The sequence below is a fragment of the Halichoerus grypus genome, chromosome 5, assembly GCF_964656455.1.
Source record: "Halichoerus grypus chromosome 5, mHalGry1.hap1.1, whole genome shotgun sequence".
In the NCBI taxonomy this organism is placed as follows: Eukaryota; Metazoa; Chordata; class Mammalia; order Carnivora; family Phocidae; genus Halichoerus; species Halichoerus grypus.
In genome coordinates this window covers 16,354,220-16,376,550 of record NC_135716.1, presented here as the reverse complement: position 1 = coordinate 16,376,550, position 22,331 = coordinate 16,354,220, and positions in this window count along the sequence as shown.

Below are 22,331 nucleotides of genomic sequence, written 5' to 3'. Positions count from 1 at the left end.
GGTCTACTGTGCACTTTAATCAGCATCGGACGGTCTGCAAGGCCTCTTTACTAATCCGGCACTGACGACGACATCCCCGCCTTCCAAACCAACACTCAGGTCCTGGGATGCAGTGGATGACAGTGACGCCACTGGTGTGGCCTTCCCTGGCTTCAGCCCCACCCCTCCTCCCCGGATTGCTCCTATTTTACAGATGGTCGGAGAGGTTAGGTAAATTATACAAAGTCACCCAGCTAGTCAGTCGTGCTAGAATCCAAATTCGCATCTGGTCTTCTCTGGCCGCAAAGCTCCTGTGTCATGGTTCTGCAGTTCTTGCTTCTGCAAATGAATATGCATAAACAGGTCGCAACTGACCACCCAGCTCCCCCGGGGTCACTGATGTCATTCCTCAAAACACTGGCTACTTTGAAAACAAGAGAGCGGGGATGGCCACGGTGAGCAGCCTGACAGAATCAAGGAGCAGGGGCATTGTGGAAGGGTCTGGTGGGGCTTCAGCTGCAGTCCCCCTCCTCACATCTGGAACCTGAGCCACGGGGCACTGGCCTGGGCAGCCGTATTTGGGCACTTTCCCCAGGCCTGGATCTTGTCAGCCAGGGATTCCAGAAAAGACTGAGTAAAGAGCAAGTGAATGTCAGGACTATGTCCTCCATAGGGTCAAATCCTTCCAAAGCAGCTCTTCCCACTTCCCCAGGCCTCCAGCTCCATGGCTGGCCCAGGCTTCTGTCTCCTCCCACGTTTCGTCTCACTTTGCTGTTTTGCCTCATAAGCCCTGCCAGGACTGGACCCTGTCCCTGTGCCTGTGAGGAGGGGCCAGGCAGCCCAGTGATGAAGAACAAGCCTGAGCATTGACATCACAGAAATCTGATCTAAATCCAGATTTAAGCACTTGCCTTCCTTGTGAGATGTAAGATGGGGACAATAGTCCCAATCGTGTAGCCAGCTACGAGGATAAATGTGATAAGAAAGTCAAATTCTTGGCATAGTGTGAGCACTCAATAAAAGAATATTAAAACCTAAACCTGTGGCTGAGGTTCCTCAGCTAGTGCAGAGCTCAGCCAGGATTTGGATCCTGAACTTCCGGGCTTCAAAACCCCTGCTCTTTCGCCCGCGCCTCCCTCCTCCCCAGGAGGCTGACCACGCTGTCCCTCCCACGCGGCGCTGGTGTGAACACAGAGACAGGGGAGGTAGAACTGCTCTCTGCATTGTAGAAAAGCAAAGAAAATGTCAGTGGTTCTGCCTCTCACAGGCTGGCTCCACATCCGTCCTCCCTTTGGAACCTGTCTCTTAATCCACCACATCTCCAGTGGGAGGAAATTGCCAGCAAACCTACTGCTCTGTCCCTCCACACCTTCCTCCTCTGGACCAAGGGATGGTTGCCTTGGGAACCAAGCGATTTCCTTGTTGTCTGCCCTGAAGACAGGCACGCCAAGAAAGCCACCAGAGATGGGCTTCTGCCGGATTATTTGGTGCCGGGGCTATTGGCTTGGGTGGTCTAAGACACCTGCTGCTTGGGCAGAAACCAGGAGGTGTGGGGGCGGGAGGGAAGACTCGTAGAAATGTGGGTAGGGACCAAAACTGAAGTCAGGAAGATCATCCAGCGGAACCCTGAATCTGAAGAGTTCCCAGACAGAAAAGGAGATGAGAGGATGGAATGTGGGTAGACCAGAAAGAGGAAGAAGGGTCGAAGTGTAGGGTGGGAGTCAGAATCCAGGGAAATCACTACTACTCGGAAAATGTCAGTGTGAAGGCTCTGAGTGGAGGGTTGGAACCCTGGGTATAGGCAGAAGGAGGTGTCAAGATACTGACCCTATCCAGATTGGCAGGTTCAATCCATCCCTGCCCTTTGTCTCACAACCCTGAGGGAACGACCTTCAGGATGGATCAGTTCTGCTTGTTTTGTTTTTTTTTTTAAGATTTTATTTATTTGACAGAGAGAGACACAGTGAGAGGGAGAACATAAGCAGGGGGAGTGGGAGAGGGAGAAGCAGGCTTCCCGCAGAGCAGGGAGCCCAATGTGGGGCTCGATCCCAGGACCCTGGGACCATGACCTGAGCCGAAGGCAGACGCTTAACAACTGAGCCACCCAGGTGCCCCTTGCTTGTTTTTTATAACTTTATTTTTTAGAGCAATTTTATGTTCATAGTACAATCGAGTGGGAAATAGAGTTCTCATGTACCCCTGACTCCACACATGAACAGCCTCCCCTAAGATCAACACCCCCAATCACATTTATTACAACCAACGAACCCTCGCTGACATATCAGTATTACTCAGAGTCCTTAGGGTACAGTAGGGTTTGTTCTTGGTGTTGTACATTCTACAGGTTTGGACAAATATATAGTGACCTGTCTCCACCATTGTAGTATCATATGGAATAGCTTCAGGGCCCTGAAAACCCTCTGTGCTCCACTAGTCATCCCGTAGAGCCACTGTTTGTTTGTTTTTTACCGTCTCCATGATGTTGCCTTTTCCAGAATATCATATGGCTGTAATTACATAGTATGTAAACTTTTCAGCCTTTCCTTTCATTTAGCAACATGTTTTTAAGGTTCCTCCATGTCTTTTCATTGCTTAATAGCTCATTTCTTTTTAGCACTGAATAATATTCCATTATCTGGATGTACCACAATTTATTTAACCATTCACCTACTAAAGGACATCTTGGTTGCTTCCAAGCTTTGGCAATTACAAATAAAGCTCTATAAATATCTGTGTGTAGGTTTTTGTATGGACAGGAGCAAATACCAAGGAACATGATTGCTGAATCATATGGTAAGGGTATGTTTAGTTTTGTAAAAAAACTGCCAGAAGTGAGTCAACTTTGATGGTAAGAGTCGCTCAGACATGAAGGAGCTCTGCAAAAGGCAGTGAGAAAGAGTAGGGTAGAGGGAGGAGGTGGAACCAGAGATGCAAAAGAAGGGCAGGTAGAAGGCAAAGACAGGAAAGGTTGACACACCTGTTTCACGGCTGCCAAGGCTGGGTCTAGTTGGAGACTTCACCTTTGCTTGACCTTGATTCAGTCTTCACTGAGCCAGAACTGCCAACTCGAGTCACACCTGCCCGTAGGAAATTCACCAACTGGTTGTGAGAATCACAAATCATTAATCTAATTCATGGCTTTTCCAACTGGCTTCCTCTACAAAGAAAAATATTTCTCATATTTCCCATTTCACGATGAACAAAGCACCCTGTTCACACTCAGGAATACCAGCTGTAGGTAATAATACAATGAGCCAAATTATGCTAAAGCCCCTCCTAGCATCCACACCAAAAACCCTGGACTTTTCCTTACTTTAAAGGGGTCTCTCTGTCAAAGCTCTGGTGTGTTGGAGATTGGGACTATAAATTAGTCATTTGCCTTCCTTCCGGGCTATAGCCAGTTGACAGTAGACACAAGGAGCCAAACGGACCAAAGAATCAGTTTTATCAATGGCAGCAATGTCCCCTTAACTTGCTTTCGGTCATGGTCACCATCCCCTGCTCCTTCCCTGCATGGAAGGTCTATGGGCCAGCAGAGCAGGATGAACTTATTAACCAATCCGCCACTTTGCTTTAAGTTCTGCTAAGGAAGATGGAGAATGATGAGATCATGAGGCTCACTGTGCCTGGGCACAGATCCAACAAGAAACAAGAGCCCTGCCATGAATGAGCAGTGGCTTGAACACATTAACCTTGCCCAACAGAGCAATGGGCTGCTGAGTGTCAGCCTCTCACCAGCTCTCCGGTGGATGAGTCAGCGCTCTTCCTTTCTGCTACTGGGGTGGGAGAGATAAATCCACCATCCCGATTTGCCTGGGACCGAAGCATTGCCATGATGTGGGATTTTTAATGCTAAAACCTGGAAGTCCCTGGCAAATTGGGACCAGTCGGTCCCCTTCTATCCTCCTCAAGCCTTAGCACGTGTGTTGTCTCTACGGAGGGACAACAATGTGGAGAGAGGAAGAAGAGGGTTTCTCCCTACAGTGGCTCCAGCAGCCCCTCCAGGCTGATGAGAACCGGGGTCATTAGTGGATTGGTATGTGTGTGGGGATGAAATTTGGGATGTAAATACAACACCCCCTTACCGGCACTGCTCTCTGTGTGGTGAGACTAAGGGTGATTTTTATGTTCTTTATGCTTTTCTATTTTTTCCAAACTTTCTGCAATAACCATTGGTAGCATGGGAATCAGAAAAAAGAACCAAATTATAGTTAAGAAATAGGAATAAAAAGAGAAAGCCAGTAATTTAAATTGATCAAAAGTTACACTGATCAACTAGAACAGAACAATGAGTAGGGAAAATGGGAAATGTGTTCCAAATTTACCCTGGATGATCTTAGATTATCCAGTGGTCGTATCACAATTTTTAGGAGGTATCTGTTCCTCTACTCGCCCCTTCACAATCATAATCAACTATAAGTACGGGATTCTCCCAAAACACAAACTGTATTACCCTATTCCTCTCCAAATACCTTCTCTGAACTGAAACTGTGATTCAACGTTATGCTCTCTGTTTAAACAGCATTTCCCACCTTGTAAGCAAGCATGGCTGAAGATACAAATTTATTCTATTACCGGCCTAACTGAGAGGAAAATCTGAAGAGGTGAATTTTTGGTCTCAATTCAGCTACTTCCTGAATGTATGGCCTTACACGTCCCCAAGACTCGGGTTCTTCATCCAAAGAGTGTGGCTGGGAGGCACTTTTCTCCCAAGCTTCAGTGCCCCTGGAGGGCTCCATCAAATCAGTGAGCACGGAACTGTTCTATACCCTGCAGAATATTGTCCAAAGATTCACAACTACATATCAAGGGATTGACCTTTTTGCCTTAGGAACCAGGAAACATAGAAACCAATTCAAATGGAAAATAAAACCATTCAGTCATTCGTTCATTCATTTATCCAAACAGCATTTCCTAATCACCTCTGTGCTTAGAACTGGAGACCCAAAGATGGATAAGTTCATCTCTAACCAGGGACCGAATCTGGGAAGTACAGTATTCAGTGTTGCTGCAAGCTCCCAGACCACCTTCCACCCACTCCTCTTAGTTCTGGGCTCTGTGACCATAATGAGACCCTAATGGGACCATAAGGAGACAAATCTCATTGAAAAGCAAGCTTCCAACCATTTCTCCACTGGTGACTGATAGAAACTCTTGTTTTTCTTTCCTTTTACCCAAAGGGAAAAATAAACATTTTAAAAATGATGAAAGTCCTTCGGTCAGGAGCCTGGACTCAGACCTAGAAAAACCAGACAGTAAACACTTAAATTAGCAGAAAGAAAAGATCTTCCCTAAAGAGCTTCCACGGGGCATGCACCGGGGAGGCTGAAAATAAACCCTTTGAAAAACAGAACAGGTGGGTCTCAGCCCCTTCATGACAGTTGATTGCAAACTCTATTTCAAGCTCTATCTTGGAGCAAAGAAGTAATTAAACACACAAAGGCAGACGAATTCAAACAGAGGAACGCCCACTCCCAGAGGACTGAGGCTGAGGTAAGACAAGGATGGCTTGCTTTCCCTGGAAGAGAACTGCTTCACAGGTAGGCAACACCCCATGTAATATGGTGGCTGCTGGAAGCCACCCAGTCCCCCAAATACCACGTCCCACTCCATCCTGCCTTATGGGTATCTGGAACTCCACCCCATTGTAACTGCATCCTTTTAGGTTAAGATAGTGTCCCTGTTACACAACCCACACCAAGTGTTGGTAAAAGTGGGCAAAATCAGGCGAGTCGAGTTCTAGGTATTTGCAGGAAGAAAGGAGGTAGCTGTGAGCTGTTCAGAATGGAGAAGCTTTCTCCAGGATGCCTATAAAGAAAATGCTCAAGTCTGGAGGTTCTCAAATTTCCGTGTGCCTCAGAACTGCCTGGAAGGCTTGTTAAAACCGATTGTTCCCCCATCCCCATGTATACTTGGAGCGATAAAGAATTCCATGTTCAAAGGCGCATACCCTTGACACTTTGAGACTGATGCTCTAATGTCTGCTGGGATCTGATGTGGCTGAGATTTCTTTTCCTTTAGTATGCTGTTCCATAATTTTACTTTTTTATTTTTAATAATTCTCTGTGATTGTGGCTATTTTTAAAATATTTTTTTTATTATTTCTATGTCTTTTGAAATGAGGGCATTTTTTTTTTCCATGCTCAATCTATCAACTTGATTGAGAAGTCTGAGCACGTGTTCTCAATCCTTTCCAATTCCAGGAAGCCAGCCCCAGAACATCTCCAAAAGCCCAGAGATCAATTTGTAAAACTCACATCGCTCATTTTTAGAGAAACAATTACCATTTCTGTTATCTCTCTGTATTCAGGAAGCATCGTGTATATATGGCTTGTCTAGATGCTACCTTATTCCCTTGGCTCAATTTAATATTTATTTATTTATTTATTTATTTATTTAGCATTTTTTTAATAATTTTTTCTATTATGTTATGTTAGTCACCATACATTACATCATTAGTTTTCGATGTAGTGATCCATGATTCGTTGTTTGCGTATAACACCCAGTGGTCCACTCAATACGTGCCCTCCTTAATACCCACCACCAGGCTAGCCCATCCCCCCACACCCCTCTAAAAAGAAGAAAAGAAGGGGAAACCAAGCCACTTGTTCTGGTTCTGATCTGAGGTGAATCACAGTGTATATTTCCCGCTCCTCAACTCTGCTGCAGCATATGCATCCAGGAAGATCAAATCCATAGCTTACCAGCTCGTCTGTCGCTCCATGGGGGCAGGTTGTCAGTGTCATCCCCACTGTACCCCTTATACCTAGCACAGTGCCTGACACAGAGGGCCACGTTGCTCTATCAGCTGAGTGAATAACCGGAAGGAGTAAGCAGGAGGCATGTGACGCAAGCTATACCTTGCTTGAGAAAACTGGGGCTCAGAGTCACAGCCAGGCACCAGAGTTGGGACTAGAACCCCGAATTTCTGACATTAACCCAATTCAACACATCCCAGGAGAAACAACACAACTCTGTTGATGATCTACTGACTGGACATTTCTCCAAAATGTGTCTTGTTCATCTGTGTGCTCATATGAACCCATAAAAGATACTCAATAAGATAGATGCTTGTTCGATTATGATGATGAAATGAATTAATACGATTCAACTAAGTATTCACTTGTTTCCTAATATTTTTGCACTTATAGAACATCCTAGAATTGAACAACAGCATTAAGAACCCTCTCCCCAGAAAAACACACACCTGTACACATGCACACAAACACATAACATTTTGCATCAATTTCGAAAGGTTCCCCAGAGCCCCTAAAGTTGAGTTAGACCTAAAAAATCCCTTTCAAAATCTTGAAATATTAGGGCTTAGAAGGGGCTTACAGATGATTGATTTCAGTGTCCTCACTTCACAAACACAGAACTGAAGACTAGAGATAAGGAGTTACTGGTACACTGACTTCAGAGTGCCTCCCGGGACCGAGTGGAGTGTCAGCTGTGTAGAAGTGCCCCTGGGAGCAGCTGGGGAAAGAGAGATACCACTTCCCTCACCTTCCTGAGTTTCCTGGAGGCAGAAGTGACCTATCCCAAGCTTCATAGCTAGTTAGGAGAAGCCCTGAGACCAAAATTTCTAGCCCATTGCCCTTTCCATGACCAGCACTGCCCCACAAAGGCTCTTGTGTTTTCCTCTTCATTTTCTTTTTCTAAAAAATATTCTATTTATTTATTTATTTATTTATTTAAGAGAGAGCTTGAGCAGGGTTGGGGGGAGGGGCAGAGGGCCGAGGGAGAAGGAGAGAGAGAATCTCAAGCAGACTCCCCGCTGAGGGCAGGGCTGGATCCCAGGACCCTGAGATCATGACCTGAGCCGAAATCAAGAGTCAGACACTCAACCAATCTGCGACTCTACCGAAAAAGAGGAGGAGGAAAAAAGTGGAGGAGGAAGGGGAAGAGGAGGAGCCACCCAGGGGCCCCTCCTCTTCTTTTTCTTTTAATTGAGGTCTAATTGATACACCATATTGTATTAGTTTCAGGGGTATAATAGAATGGTTCGGTATTTGTATATATCGGGGGGGGGGTGATCCCCATGAAGTCTAGTTAACATCCATCACCATATATAATTACAAAGTTCTTTTTTTTTTCCTGTGATGAGAACTTGTAAGATGTGTTCTCTTAGCAACAGCAGAGCCCCTTCCAACCTCTCCCCCCCACCCTCCCAGCCTGCTGTTCTCCCCTCCTTCCCTCTGGGCTCCCTTCTCATTGACTGCTTTCTCCTATGAAATTCTTCTTCTTCTTCTTCTTTTTTTAATTAAAAAGGAATAAAAATTTCAGCCCATAAAGTGATACATAGTTAGCATAGGATGATTAAAACCAAAAATTACTTGTGTATGTCCAGTGTGAGGTTCCCCAACCAAACTCTTTAAAACTCAACCAATTAATCAATTAATCTTGAATGTCCCTCCTTCTGACACTAGGAAAATAACAACATAAATATAACAAGTGGATGGGACAAAAGAAAAGGTGACATTTAAAATTGTGTCCTGAAATGTCACAAGAGGCTTGAGTAAATCTTTATTATGCTAAAATAAATGAAAATAAAAATAAATGGAAGCTACCAAGTCACAGAGAATTTAGGGCCAATATCTGGCCAAGCCAAAGGAAGTGAGGTCAGGAAATGGAGCTCCTTCACTACTCAGTTCAACTGTCAATTCCAAAAATAAAAGCTGTGCCTAAGAGGCTGAGTAGAGATTTTGGGATTCTCATAGGACTAGAGGGAAATAAAATGGCATTCACAGTGCTTTAAAAAGGAGGGGCTTTGAAAAACATGCAAGGCTTTTCATTGGACAAGGGGAAGGGCTGCCCCCTGGGAGTCACATTAAATGGGAAATAGAATATCCCTCCCAAGGACAGAGGCTTCTAATCATCTCAACCCCTGATTTGTTAACGTGATCTGCCCTCAGTTTAGATCAGTTTAGGAAAGTTCTAACTGAGGAACAACAAACAAATGTGACAAAGAGAAAACAAATAGGGGCGCCTGGGTGGCTTAGTCGTTAAGCGTCTGCCTTCTGCTCAGGTCATGATCCCGGGGTCCTGGGATTCAGCCCTGCATCAGGCTCCCTGCTCAGCGGGAAGCGTGCTTCTCCCTCTCCCACTCTCCCTGCTTGTGTTCCCTCTCTCGCTGTCTCTCTGTCAAAAAATAAATAAAATCTTTTTTTTTAAAAAAAGAGAAAACAAATAGCAAAATGTCAGACTTAAATGAAGCCATATAAATAATTGTATTCAATAAAAATGGACTGAATACTGCAAGTTCTAAAAGCAAGATCCTATGTGCTGTCTATAAGAGTAGGACACTTAACTGATTGCACCACCCAGGTGTCCCAGGATGTTTTTTACTCTTAAAATGTATATGTCAAAGTTGAAGTTTTATATATATAATATATATGTATATATATAAAATTTCAACTGACATGCAAATTTTTTTCTATTTTGTTTTATCTTTAAAATTCAAGTATAATTAACATACATATTCATTTCAGACCTATATTATGATTCAACAGTCTCATATGTTACTCAGTACAATATGAACACACTTGTAAATGATAAAAAATACTACATATCAAAATGTGTGAGATGCAGCTAAAACAGTATGTAGGGGGAAATATACAGCTTTTTTTAAAATTTTTTTTTAAAGATTTTATTTATTTATTTGACAGAGAGAGACAGAGTGAGAGAGGGAACACAAGCAGGGGGAGGGGAGAGGGAGAAGCAGGCTTCCCGCGGAGCAGGGAGCCCGATGCGGGGCTCGATCCCAGGACCCTGGGATCATGACCTGAGCCGAAGGCAGACGCTTAACGACTGAGCCACCCAGGCGCCCCAAATATATAGCTTTAATAACTTGTATTAGGAAAAAGGAGGAGGAAATTAGCTCAAAATGTTTTACAGATCTAAGTCTAAGACCTGATACATAAAACTCCTAGAAGAAAACACAGGGAAGAAGCTCCCTGACATTAGTCTTGGCAATGATCTTTTGGATGTGACACCAAAAGCACAAACAACAGAAGCAAAAGTCAACAAGTGGGACCACATCAAACTAAAAATCTTCTGCACAGCAAAAGAAAAGATCCGCAAGTGAAAAGGCAATCTACGAAATGGAAGAAAATATTTGAAAACATAAACTGGATAAGTGGTTAATATCTAAAGATCTCATGCAACTCAATAACAACAACAACAAAAGCACACAACTGTAAGTAAATCTACTAGTATCTAAAATAAATTTTAATTTGGGGCACCCGGGTGGTTCAGTGCATTAAGCGTCTGACTTCGGCTCAGGTCATGATCCCGGAGTCCCGGGATCAAGACCTCCATCAGGGCACCTGGGTGGCTCAGTGCATTAAGCGTCTGCCTTCGGCTCAGGTCATGATCTCAGGGTCCTGGGATTGAGCCCTGCGTTGGCTCCACACTCAGTGGGGAGTCTGCTTGAGATGTTCTCTCTCTCTCTCCCCCTTTGCCCCTCCCCCCACACTCTCTCAAATAAATAAATAAATCTTTAATAAATAAATAATAAAATCAATAACAAAATACATTTTAATTTAAAAAATAAAAATATCTGAATAAACAATGGGCAGAGGAACTAAATACATTTTTCCAAGAAAGACATCCAAATGGCCAGCAGGTTCGTGAAAAGATGCTCACCATCACTAATCATCAGGAAAATGCAAATCAAAGCTGCAGTGAGATATCCCCTCACACCTGTTAGAATGACTATCATGAAGAAGACAAGAGACAAATGTTGGCAAGGATGTGGAGAAGAGAGAACCCCAGTACATGGCTGGTGGGAATGCAAACTGGTACAGCCACTATGGGAAACAGTATGGAAATTCCTCAAAAAGTTAAAAATAGAGCTACCATATGATCCAGCAATCCCACTTCTGGGTATATATTCAAAGGATATATATAGGATAAAAACAGACTATTAAAAAGATATCTGCATTCTCGGGCACCTGGGTGGCTCAGATAATTAAGTGTCTGCCTTCGGCTCAGGTCATGATCCCAGGGTCCTGGGATTGAGTCCCACATCAGGCTGCTTGCTCAACGGGGAGCCTGCTTCTCTCTCTCTCTCTCTCTCTCTCTCTGGCAAATAAATAAAATAAAATCTAAAAAAAAGGATATCTGCATTCTCATGTTTATTGCAGCATTATTAGTGATAGCCAAGATATCAACACAACTTAAGTGTCCATCAACAGATGAATGGAGATAGATATATGTCTACATCTATATCTATATCTATCTATATCTATATCTATCTATCTATATATATATATATATATATATACCACAGGATATTCCATGAGGAAAAAGGAAATCCTGCAGTTGGTGACAACATGGATGGCCCTTGAGGGCTTTATGTTAAGAGAGCTAAGTCAGACTGAGAAAGAAAAATACTGTATAATATCACCTATAGGTGGAATATAAAAAAGCCAAATTTGTAAAAACCACCACAATGGTGGTTACCAGGGCTGGAGGGATGAGAGAATTGGGGAGATGTTGTTTAAGGGTACAAACTTGCAACAAGTAGATAAATGTCTTGGGAGACCTAAACCACAATAACAATAACCATATTATACTAACTGTAAAGTTGCTAAGAGACTAGAACTTAATTGTTCACATAAAAAAAGGAAATAATAATTATGTAATGTGATAGAAGTGTTAGCTAATGCTATGGTGGTAATCAGACTGCAATGTATAAATGTATCAATCAAAATGTTGTACACCTTAAATTTATATAATGTTATACATCAATTATATCTCAATAAAAAAAGGAGAAGTGTTTAAAGTAAATCATCCCAATTCCACCTTAAAAAGTAAAAAGAAATAAAAGCAATTAAATCCAAGGTACAAGGAAAGAAAATAAAAGATCAGAAATCAATGAAATAGTTAACAACAAGGAAAACAAATAATAGAAGAGTTAACAAAGCCAAAAATAGTAAAGAAAAAACAGGGAAAACAAAGTTGCTAATATTAGCAATAAAAGAGGGGCTATAAATACATAACCTACAGATATTAGGATAATAAGTCAATTATCATAAATAACTTTACCAGTAACTTTGGCAACTGGACAAATTCTTTGGACAACACAACTGCCGGAAACTAACAAGAGAGGAATGACTCGAATACTGCTATATCTATTTTTGAAATTGAATTCATAATAAAAAGAAATGTCTCCACAAAGCCAGATGGGTCACTGGTAAATTCCATCAAACACTTAAGAAAAAACAGCAGAGTGTGTCAACGGCTGACTGGCCTTCATTGCTGGTGCTGCCAGGCATGCGAATCCCAGTCTCTGTCCCTTTCCTCCAAATTCCAAATTCCAGGGAAGAAATTTAATTAGTGCGGCATGGGCCAGGTAGACACCTCTAGAAAAATCGAATTGTCCATGGCCAGTAGGGGTGGGGAGGATGGGCACTTATGCAGTACTGACCAGGGCACAGGGACCGACTCTAAGGTCTGAGCATGCTCTTGGAGAAGAGGGGGTCGCCCCAGGCAATCACCCCAGAGCACCCACTGCACCCACTGGAGCCTAGCCTGAGAAACACCCAACTCCTGCAACTGGATGAACATGGTCTCGGAAAGAACAGTAGCATCCAAACCCCCTACATTCACAGTCTTGTCATCTGAAAACGAGTCCCAATCACCATGCGGTTTCAGGCACAACAAAAAATGTAGTGTTGATCTAGTAACACATGAGAAGATCAACCAGTGAATAGGCGCAGGGAGTATGACCCATAAGAGAGCCCACCAGGTTTTCTTAACCAGCCCCCAAGCTTACGCAGTCCTAAAACAAGCAAACAATCCCCTCCCCAACCCCACCACCACCAAAACAAAAACAAGAAACAAGAACCAAAAAACAACCCAAAAAAACCAAAACAAAAAACAATGATCCTGGGGCGCCTGGGTGGCTCAGTTGGTTGAGCGACTGCCTTCGGCTCAGGTCATGATCCTGGAGTCCCGGGATCGAGTCCCGCATCGGGCTCCCTGCTCGGCGGGGAGTCTGCTTCTCCCTCTGCCCCTCCCCCCTCTCATGCTCTCTCTATCTCATTCTCTCTCTCAAATAAGTAAATAAAATCTTTAAAAAAAAAAAAAACAATGATCCTCTGAGATCAATACAGCAGGTTTTGTAGTACAATCCCCACTTTCCAGGTGGGAAAGGTCACATTTAGAAAGGGGCCAAGGGGCCTGACCTGTCTCACTATGGGATCCCGGTATCTTATATCGTATGATTCCTGCATGCGTAGTTTTGCTCCTCAAAGGATAATTTTGGGCCCCCTGTGACTTCTGTTCGTCTAATCTGGGTGCCACCTGGAGGAAGCAGTGCAGTGTGGCCACCAACAAAGGGGCTCCTGCTTTTCCTGTGCTCTTGCAGATCCCCCGGATCTTCCTGCTTTGCCTGCCTCCCTGTCTTGTTGAGATTTGTTGTGTCTACCAATGTTGAAATAAGAACAAAGATCATAAAGTGGAACCGCTACTCGGTTTGCAAAAGGTGACAGAAAAGGGCAAAAATACATATTTAAAGAGGCTCATTTTTTCAAAAAGCCTAGTGATTATTTCCTCTCAGAATAAAATTATGTTAAAATCATTCTCTGCAAGGAGGGGAAAAGATGGCCTTTGGAGAATAAAGCTAAACTAATTTTAGCTCCATTTGCATTTCTAGTATATTAACAACTTCAATTTGGAGTGTGGAGGGGAGGAGAGAGGCTGACCCAATTATGCATCTTAAGAGGGGGCAGGACAGACAGAGCTGTGCCTTCAAAGGCTTACTTGGGCCAGACAGGTATGCTTCGGTCACACAGCTTGCAGGGAGGTGACATTCCTCCCTCCTCTTCACTCCTCAGCTCTGGAGCCTCCAACCTTGGACTTGAATGCCATGAAGACTCACAGGAACAGCATGATGGCGGTGGATAGGGCAAGGGTGGATTCCTTGCCTTGGGCAAGTCACAGCCTCTTTGCTTCCTGTTCGCTCCTATGAAATGGGAACTATTCATGGTTCCCGTGAGGATTCCAGGTAATCATGTACGTAAATCACCTGCACAAGTAGACTTTTAAGAAGGGTAGTACGAGATCCTAGAAAATACATATTGATCTCTGCACCCAGTTCAAAGAGCTCCTATAACCCTGGTCATTTCCTAGGTGATTGGAGCACTAGGATAATCTTTTGTCCTAATATTTGATCTTTGACTCAGCTTCCTGACACAGGGCTGCTGAAACCCTTGCCATTTGCTGGGTAAAAGGAGTGTCTTTTGTTCTAGGTGGGCTTCTGGATGGGGCTGGTCAGCAGGAAGATAAAGCCATGAGTAGAGGCTTGGAATTTTCAGCCTTGCCTCTCATTCTCTTGAGAAGGGAGAAGGGCTGAAAATGGAAGTAAAGATCTATCACACCCACATGATGAAGCCTCCATAAAAATCCCAGAAATATGGGGTTCAGAGAGCTTCCCGGTTGGTGAACACACCCACGTACTGGGAGGTAATGGGCCCCAACTTCACAGGGACAAAAGCACCTGTGTCAGGACCCTCCCAGACCTCGTCCTGTATATCTTTTTATTTGGCTGTTCGCACAGAAGCTGTTGGTAACCTGGGGACCTACTACTTGCGATTGGCATCAGAAGTGGGGTGGGAGAAATCTTGTGGGACTGAGCCCTTAACCTGTGGGGTCTGATGCTATTTCCAGGTAAATAGTATCTGAATTGAGTTAAATTGGAGGACACCAAGTTGGCAACATTGGAGGATTGCTTTATGTGGGAGAAAACCCCACATACTTGGTGACCAGAAGTGTCAGACATTCAATGTTCTGTGTGAGTAGTAAAGAAAAACTCACAGGAGGAAATAACTGTAGGTTTTCCCCTACACAGGTAGCTCCGATTATATGAGCCCCACTCATCATCCCTATTATCCATCCATCCATCCATCGATACCATCAATGGGTAGTGGTGAGACAGATGATGGGTACAGCCTGAGGCTCTGGAAGTTGATGGGTTCCTGAAAAGTCTTTCTTACCTCCAAGTCGTGTAAATCAAACGAAATGCAAAATGCACCTGGTACTCTTGCTATTTGTAAATGACACACAAAAAAACCCATAAAGCAAAGACTTGGCTCTTCAAATCTCTGATTTATAAATAGGATTTCACATATAATTATGGACCCTCAGACGGAAAGGGACCCAGTTCTCCTGGGAGGTTGTGGATGCAGAGGGAAAAATATACCCATTATGTGGTTTTACACAGACTGAAATGAAACAAATAAATACCCCTTGCTTTTATTTTACACTTAGCTTTTTTTTTAAATTACTTCTACCCTTTTTAATAGTGAACTTTGTCAAAGTGATTTGAAAGTATAGACAATATCAAAAATCAATTATTAAGGGAGGGGTGCCTGGGTGGCTCAGATGGTTAAGTGTCTGCCTTCGGCTCAGGTCACAATCCTGGGTCCTGGGATGGAGCCCCACATCAGGATCCTGGCTCAGCAGGAAGCCTGCTTCTCCCTCTTCCTAAGCCTCTCCCCCTGCTCATGCTCTCTCTCTCTCTCTCTCTCTCTCTCTCTGTATCTCTGTGTCTCAAATGAATAAATAAAATCTTTTTTAAAAAATCAATTATTAGGGGAAACGTTTCCTTCTTAAAAATCTATTTCCTCCTTATTTCTAATCTTTAGCATAACATTTTTCCTCTCTGACTCTAATAACCAAAGGTATGGTATGATGCAGACTCAAAAGACAGGGAAATCTGAACCTGATTCTCAGCTCCACTATTTAACCTCTCTGGCCTTTATTTTCCTATCTACAAAATGGGGGATCTAATCCCAAGTAGTTGGTGGTGCTGTTGCTGTAACCGGTGTGCTAAGCAAGCATGATGGTGCCCTGTGATCAAAATGCACTTGGTTATTCTTACACCCTTTAAACTTGATTCCCGGGGGCAGGGGTGGGACAAGGCAGGGAGGGGGTGCTCTCCCCCACCTGTGAGTGACAAATCCTACAGGCCTACTCTGCTCACACTTCTTTGACAGTCTAAAGGCTACAAATACAGCTGTAATTCAGCAACGACACAGTCCAGTTCTCTTTAATGATCCAGAACTCTGAGTGTGACTTAGCTTCACATCTTCCCTTTCTAAGCTCAGGCCTGCTTCTGTGAACAGTGTGGAGGGAGAGGCTTTCTGCTCTTAGCTGCTCTTTCAGATCTGCTGGCCAGGTTCCCAGAAGGGGAGGTGGGATCGAGGTAAGAGAGGAGGACAGTTCTCGCTTAGCACATGACTTTGCACTCCAGCCCTGGAGGTGAGTAAGACAGCAGGGAAAATGTTCTGAAGGTCTGAGGTCCCTCTAAGCCCTCACTAGGCTTGAGGCTAAAAGGTGACACCCCATTCTCTTTATGAATCTTCTCTCAATCTTTCATAATTTCAAACAAGTTAAGGCAGTTGGTAGACATAGAACAGGTTCTCCTTCATTCCCATTGTAAATCCTGCATGTGGAGAGGTCTCTCTCACATTGGCTCATAATCAGCATACTGATATACCTTGGAAAACTGGGTCAAAAGAGTCTCCTTTTAACATCCTGTCATGTGAAGATAAGAAATAATATATCTCATGTGTTTGGCTTATAGTAGGTGCTCAATAAATTATTGACAAGGTAGAATCCTTATTAATAAATCGTTTCTTCCATCTGGTAGATGAGAAGGGACTTTCTGGGAAAATCCCAACACGTGCCTGTTTTAAATGCATCAGAATGCTTTTCTAAAAATGCTCTGTAGTCAACCAATTTAGATTTCCCAAAGCCAAATTCTTGTTAATTATTCAACATTTTAATATATGCCACAAGTAAAACCACATGCTTTAGAATTAAAAACTCTGTTCAAAAACATCCCGGGGTTGGCACATCCAATGGTTGTTGGTAATGTTCCAGAATCAGAATTAAAACAAAAGACTCCACTGTGGGTTTGAGGTTCCTTTAAAAAAAGTGTTACTTTTTCAAGCATGAAAGTATTTATTTTGCAGATCCCCCAGATTTAAATAATGGTTCAGAAATCTCACTGAAAATCTGCCGCCATCAGCTCTTTGGAAAATAGAGATTTAATTCTGGTTCTATCACCTCTGAGCTTGGCAGAGAACAAGCTGGACTATTTTCCAGGCAACCAAATCAATCAAAAACCATGAACCTTCCAGGAAACCTAAGACTTCAATTACCCAGAGCCCGTGTTTGTGCATGTACCATGTGTGCATGGTATGTTTGCGTCCTGCCCTCTGTGAGCTGTGGGCATTGAGGTTCCCCTGCTGAGAAAGCTGAATGCTTTGTTTTTCTCCTGGCAACATCATGGAATCAAAACCCACAGTAATCTGGCTGACTCCCACAGAAAACAGCACCTCTTCCAAAGCTGGAGGCAGCTTTGGTAGCCAGCCGGAACAGAGATGTAAATGCCTTCTCATCTGAGCAGGACCCTTTTGTATACTCACTCAGGACTTGGGTGATTCCCTTAAGTTATTTGGCTCCAAAACCCACCTTCCTTTGTCAGTTCAAGTGCAGTCTCCCCCGCCCCCTCCCCTACCCCCATCTCCAGTGGTGCTCAATGCTTCTTGTCTGACAGTTGGCAGCCTTCTTGGCCTCTGCCTGTTCTCACTGCTCTCACCAGCACCTCCCCACTCCACCACCAATACTAGCTACTTACTAAATTACTGAAGCCCTCACCGCCCCCCTCCAACCAACTGCCCATCACTGAAAGTTTCGAGTAGAGACTGGTGACCTCTTAAAGGGGCTATCACACAGAGAGGATGTTACTTAAAGCATCATGGAGAATCTGTGCATTGAGTGATGAATGCCTGCTCCATGGAGCACAAAGAGGTGGATTAATTTGCCCCAATGCACATTGCCAGGGCAAAGCCCTCCTACCTCGCTTTCCTGCCTTGGGCAAATGCTCTTCATCCGGTGTCTCACCAAATCTGGGAGTCAAGAGGGTCTCCTTCACATGGGTCATTTCTTCCTCAAGCAGTTTTTCTCTGGCTACCTGCATCCATCACTACTGTTCTCAAGGGGACCTTCTAGACTAGACTGGGTGTCCCCAAATCCCTCCAGCAGAACCCACTCTGAAGTAGACCTGCACAGAAGATACCTAGTAATGGGAAGAAATATAAGGAGGGTGCCGAAAAATATATGGGGGCCAATCCTACTCCAGTGCATCCCAGAGAATGCACACTGGATTACTAGTAGCAGCTACTCTTGAGGAATAGTGCTATGAAATGTAAGGGAGGGAGTGTTTCACTCTTACTTTCTGCAAATTCCATTATTTAATTTTTTTTAATTTAGTGGTTACCCTAGACTTTGAAATATGCATTTATAACTAATCTAAGTCCATCTTCAAATAACACAATATTGCTATCGATACCCTATAACAAAATATTGCCAATACCTTCTGGGGACCCCTCATGATATTGCTGTTACTCATTTCACTTATCCATATGCTATAATCATCCAACAAATTGTTGCTATTATTACATTAAACAAGCAGTTATCGCTAGCTCAATTAAGAAGAAGGATAATAAAATATTTTAATTTAATCTTCCTTTATTCCTTCTCTGATGCTCTTCCTTTCTTTATGTAGATCCAAATTTCTGACCTAAATAATTTTCCTTCTCCCTGAAGGATTTCTTTTAACATTTCTTACAGAGTCATTCTGCTGGTTATTAATTCCCCCAGTTTTTTGTTTGTCTGAGAAAGTCTTTATTTCTCTTTCACTTTTGAAGGATAATCTTGCTGGGTGTAGAATTCTAGGTTGGTGGGTTTTTTTTTTTTTTTCAAGACTTTAGATATTTCAGTACATTCTCTTTTTGCTTGCATGGTTTCTGATGAGAGGCCTACTGTAATTTTTATCCTTGTCCCTTTATAGGTAAGATGTGTCCCTCTTCTGGCTTGTTTCAAGAATTTCTCTTTGTCTTTGGTTATTTGAAGTTTGAATAGGATAGCATAAACAATGTAGATTTTTTGGTATTATTCTGCCTGGTGTTCTTTCAGCTTCCTGGCTCTGTGCTTGGGGTGTGTTATTAATTTTGGAAAGTGCTTGGCCACAGTTCATTATTTCTTCTGCTACATTATTTCTTCTCCTGGTATTCCAATGATGTGTTATCTGGCATATCCAATTAGGTTATATCGTTAGACATCCCACAGTTTAGGTGTTCTGGTCTGTGGTGTTTTTTCTTTTCTCCTTCCATGATTTTTTCTCTTCACATTTTAGTTTGGGAAGTTTTTATGGACCTATCTTTGAGTTCACTGATCTTTTTCTCCGCCATGTCTAGTTGGCTGATGAAGTCGTCAGAATAGCATTCTTCATTACTATTACAGTTGGTTTTCTCCTTATATTTCATTTGATTATTTCTTAGGATTTCTATCTCTGTCTTGCATTACCCATCCGTTCTTTTATGTTGTCTACTTTTTCCATTACAGCCTCTAACATATTAATCGTAGTTATTTTAAATCATAGTTTTTTAAATTGCTGCTCTGGTAATTCCAACATCTATAACATATCTGAGTCTGGTTCTGATGCTTACTTTGCCTCTTCAGACTGTGTTTTTTTCTTGATTTTTGTCATGCCTGATAATTTTTTTTTTGTCAAAAGCTGGACATGATATATTGAGTAATAGGAACTGAAGGAAACAGGGCTTTAGTGTCATGTTTTATGTTCATCTGTTCATTGGCCTCTGTTTAATATTTGTTGTAGCAGTAGGTGCCAGAAACTTCAAACTCCTGTAGAGTTCCTGTGGTTGTCTTTAGTTTCCCTAACAATGCCTCCTTCAATAGTCTGCACCTTGCAGCTCTTTCAGCTGTACTTCACTGTCATTATGCTGGTGTCCTGTTGATGAGGCAGTAAGATGTGGTAAGGATGTGGTGAGATGTGTTAAGGAGGGGGAGCATTCTAATCTTATTTTTTAAATTTCAGTCATTTAGTGAGCCCATGTCCCTGGACTGTGACCCTCACAAGTACTTCTGAGCCTCCCCCCATCCCCTCACCACCTTGAGTGACATAGAAAGGCTGCAGCAAGCTAGAGTCTAATAAATGCCTTTCCCCCAGGGGGAATAAGGGTCTGGTAAGGTCTGTTCCCTTTCTGGGTAGGCTTTTATTATGCAGAATACTCTGGCATATTTCCAAATGGTTACTTTTCTCCTCTCCCTGCCAGAGCCACAAGGAGATAATCTTGGATTTTCCCTGTGAGAAGCTGGTGAGTTTACTAGAGGCAAGACCCACGAAAATGGGACACTCCACCCAAACTGTGGCCACCAGGAGTTTCTCACTCTCAAACTACTCCACACTCAACCTTCAGAAATTCATCAAAAATTGCCATTTAAGTGTTCCCATTCATTTTTAGCTGCAAGGGGTTTCTGCTTCAAGGAAGCAGATCTGGGCTCTGACTCTGAATTCATCTGTCTGTCTACATTTAAGGGCAGCTGTTTGCCTTGCGACCTCAGTTTCCTGGTGGGTCCAAGAAAAGTCATGGATTTCAGTTTGTTTAGCTTTGATCTAATTATAAGGATGGGAGTGATGACCTCTGAGTTTTTGACATGTTGGAGCTGAAGCTGGAAATCTATTATTTAATTTTTAACAAAGAGTTTCATTGTTTTAATTAAAGAAAAACTTTTGAAAAATAAGACATCCTTTTTAGGGGTTTATCTTTGGCCTTTAGGTGTATAACTATAGAGTAATTTTCTTCTTACTTTAGCAAGGAGTTATACCAGCAAACCTTTTTAATCCTAATAGAAATTACCAATAGAACCATTGTCTCCCATAAGGAGTAATGATTATCCTCCTTGCTAAGCCCTGAGGCAGCCAAATCTTACTTTAGACAATAGCTTCCTGCATCCAGTTGGCAGTTTGTTTCCTGGACCCAACATAAAGGCAAGAGATTCTAGAAATTCAAGAAATACCTCCCAACCCTCCTACACCGTTGGTGGGAATGCAAGCTGGTGCAGCCACTCTGGAAAACAGTATGGAGGTTCCTGAAAAAGTTGAAAATAGAGCTACCATACGATCCAGCAATTGCACTACTGGGTATTTACCCCAAAGATACAAATGTAGGGATCCGAAGGGGTACATGCACCCCGATGTTTATAGCAGCAATGTCCACAATAGCCAAACTGTGGAAAGAGCCAAGATGTCCATCGACAGATGAATGGATAAAGAAGATGTGGTATATATATACAATGGAATATTATGCAGCCATCAAAAGGAATGAGATCTTGCCATTTACAACGATGTGGATGGAACTGGAGGGTGTTACGCTGAGTGAAATAAGTCAATCAGATAAAGACATGTATCATATGACCTCACTGATATGAGGAATTCTTAATCTCAGGAAACAAACTGAGGGTTGCTGGAGTGGTGGGGGGGTGGGAGGGATGGGGTGGCTGGGTGATGGACATTGGGGAGGGTATGTGCTATGGTGAGCACTGTGAATTGTGCAAGACTGTTGAATCACAGACCTGTACTTCTGGAACAAATAGTACAATATATGTTTAAAAAAAAAAAAGAAGAAGAAGATAGCAGGAGGGGAAGAATGAAGGGGAGGAAATTGGAGGGGAAGACAAACCATGAGAGATGATGGACTCTGAAAAACAAGCTGAGGGTTCTGGAGGGGAGGGGGCTGGGAGGATGGGTTAGCCTGGTGATGGGTATTAGGGAGGGCACATTCTGCATGGAGCACTGGGTGTTATACACAAACAATGAATCATGGAACACTACATCAAAAACTAATGATGTAATGTATGGTGATTAACATAACAATAAAAATAAAAAAAATTAAAAAAAAGAAATATCTCCCAATCTTCCCTCTCCCTGTAGATCCCAATCCCTGTAATGGGGGACATGGTCCTTCCTAAGAGAAGGATAGCTATGATTTCATTTCCAAAGACCCATGAATGAAAGACCTTAGTGACAAGTCTGTACTGAGGTGTAAATGATTGGTGGTGGTTATCTTCCTGAAAGCAGTCTCTTCTAAGACAGAAGAAGAGCTATGTGAGGATGGAGGGCTATAAAAAGGAGTGATACATTCACATGTGGGAGGGGAGAAGGAGAAAGCCACAGGGCCTTCCCCAACCCCTACCCTGCTGATAACTCTGAAGACTTCATTCCTCTCTCTCCCTGAGCTAAACCCGGCCAAGGCCAGCAAAACAGTATAGAACCGGACTGTAACAGCTGTGACACTTGGGAAACTTCTTGATGCCTCTGAGTATGGACATCCTGGTGGGGGCACTGGGTACCACAATACAATTGGATGAGTGTGGAAGTTTTAGCACCTCACTTGACCTTGCTGGTGGGGGTGGGTCTGCAGTTTTCTCTGTGGTGTTTAGCTGGAAAAGAGAACTTACTATCTAAAAGTTTT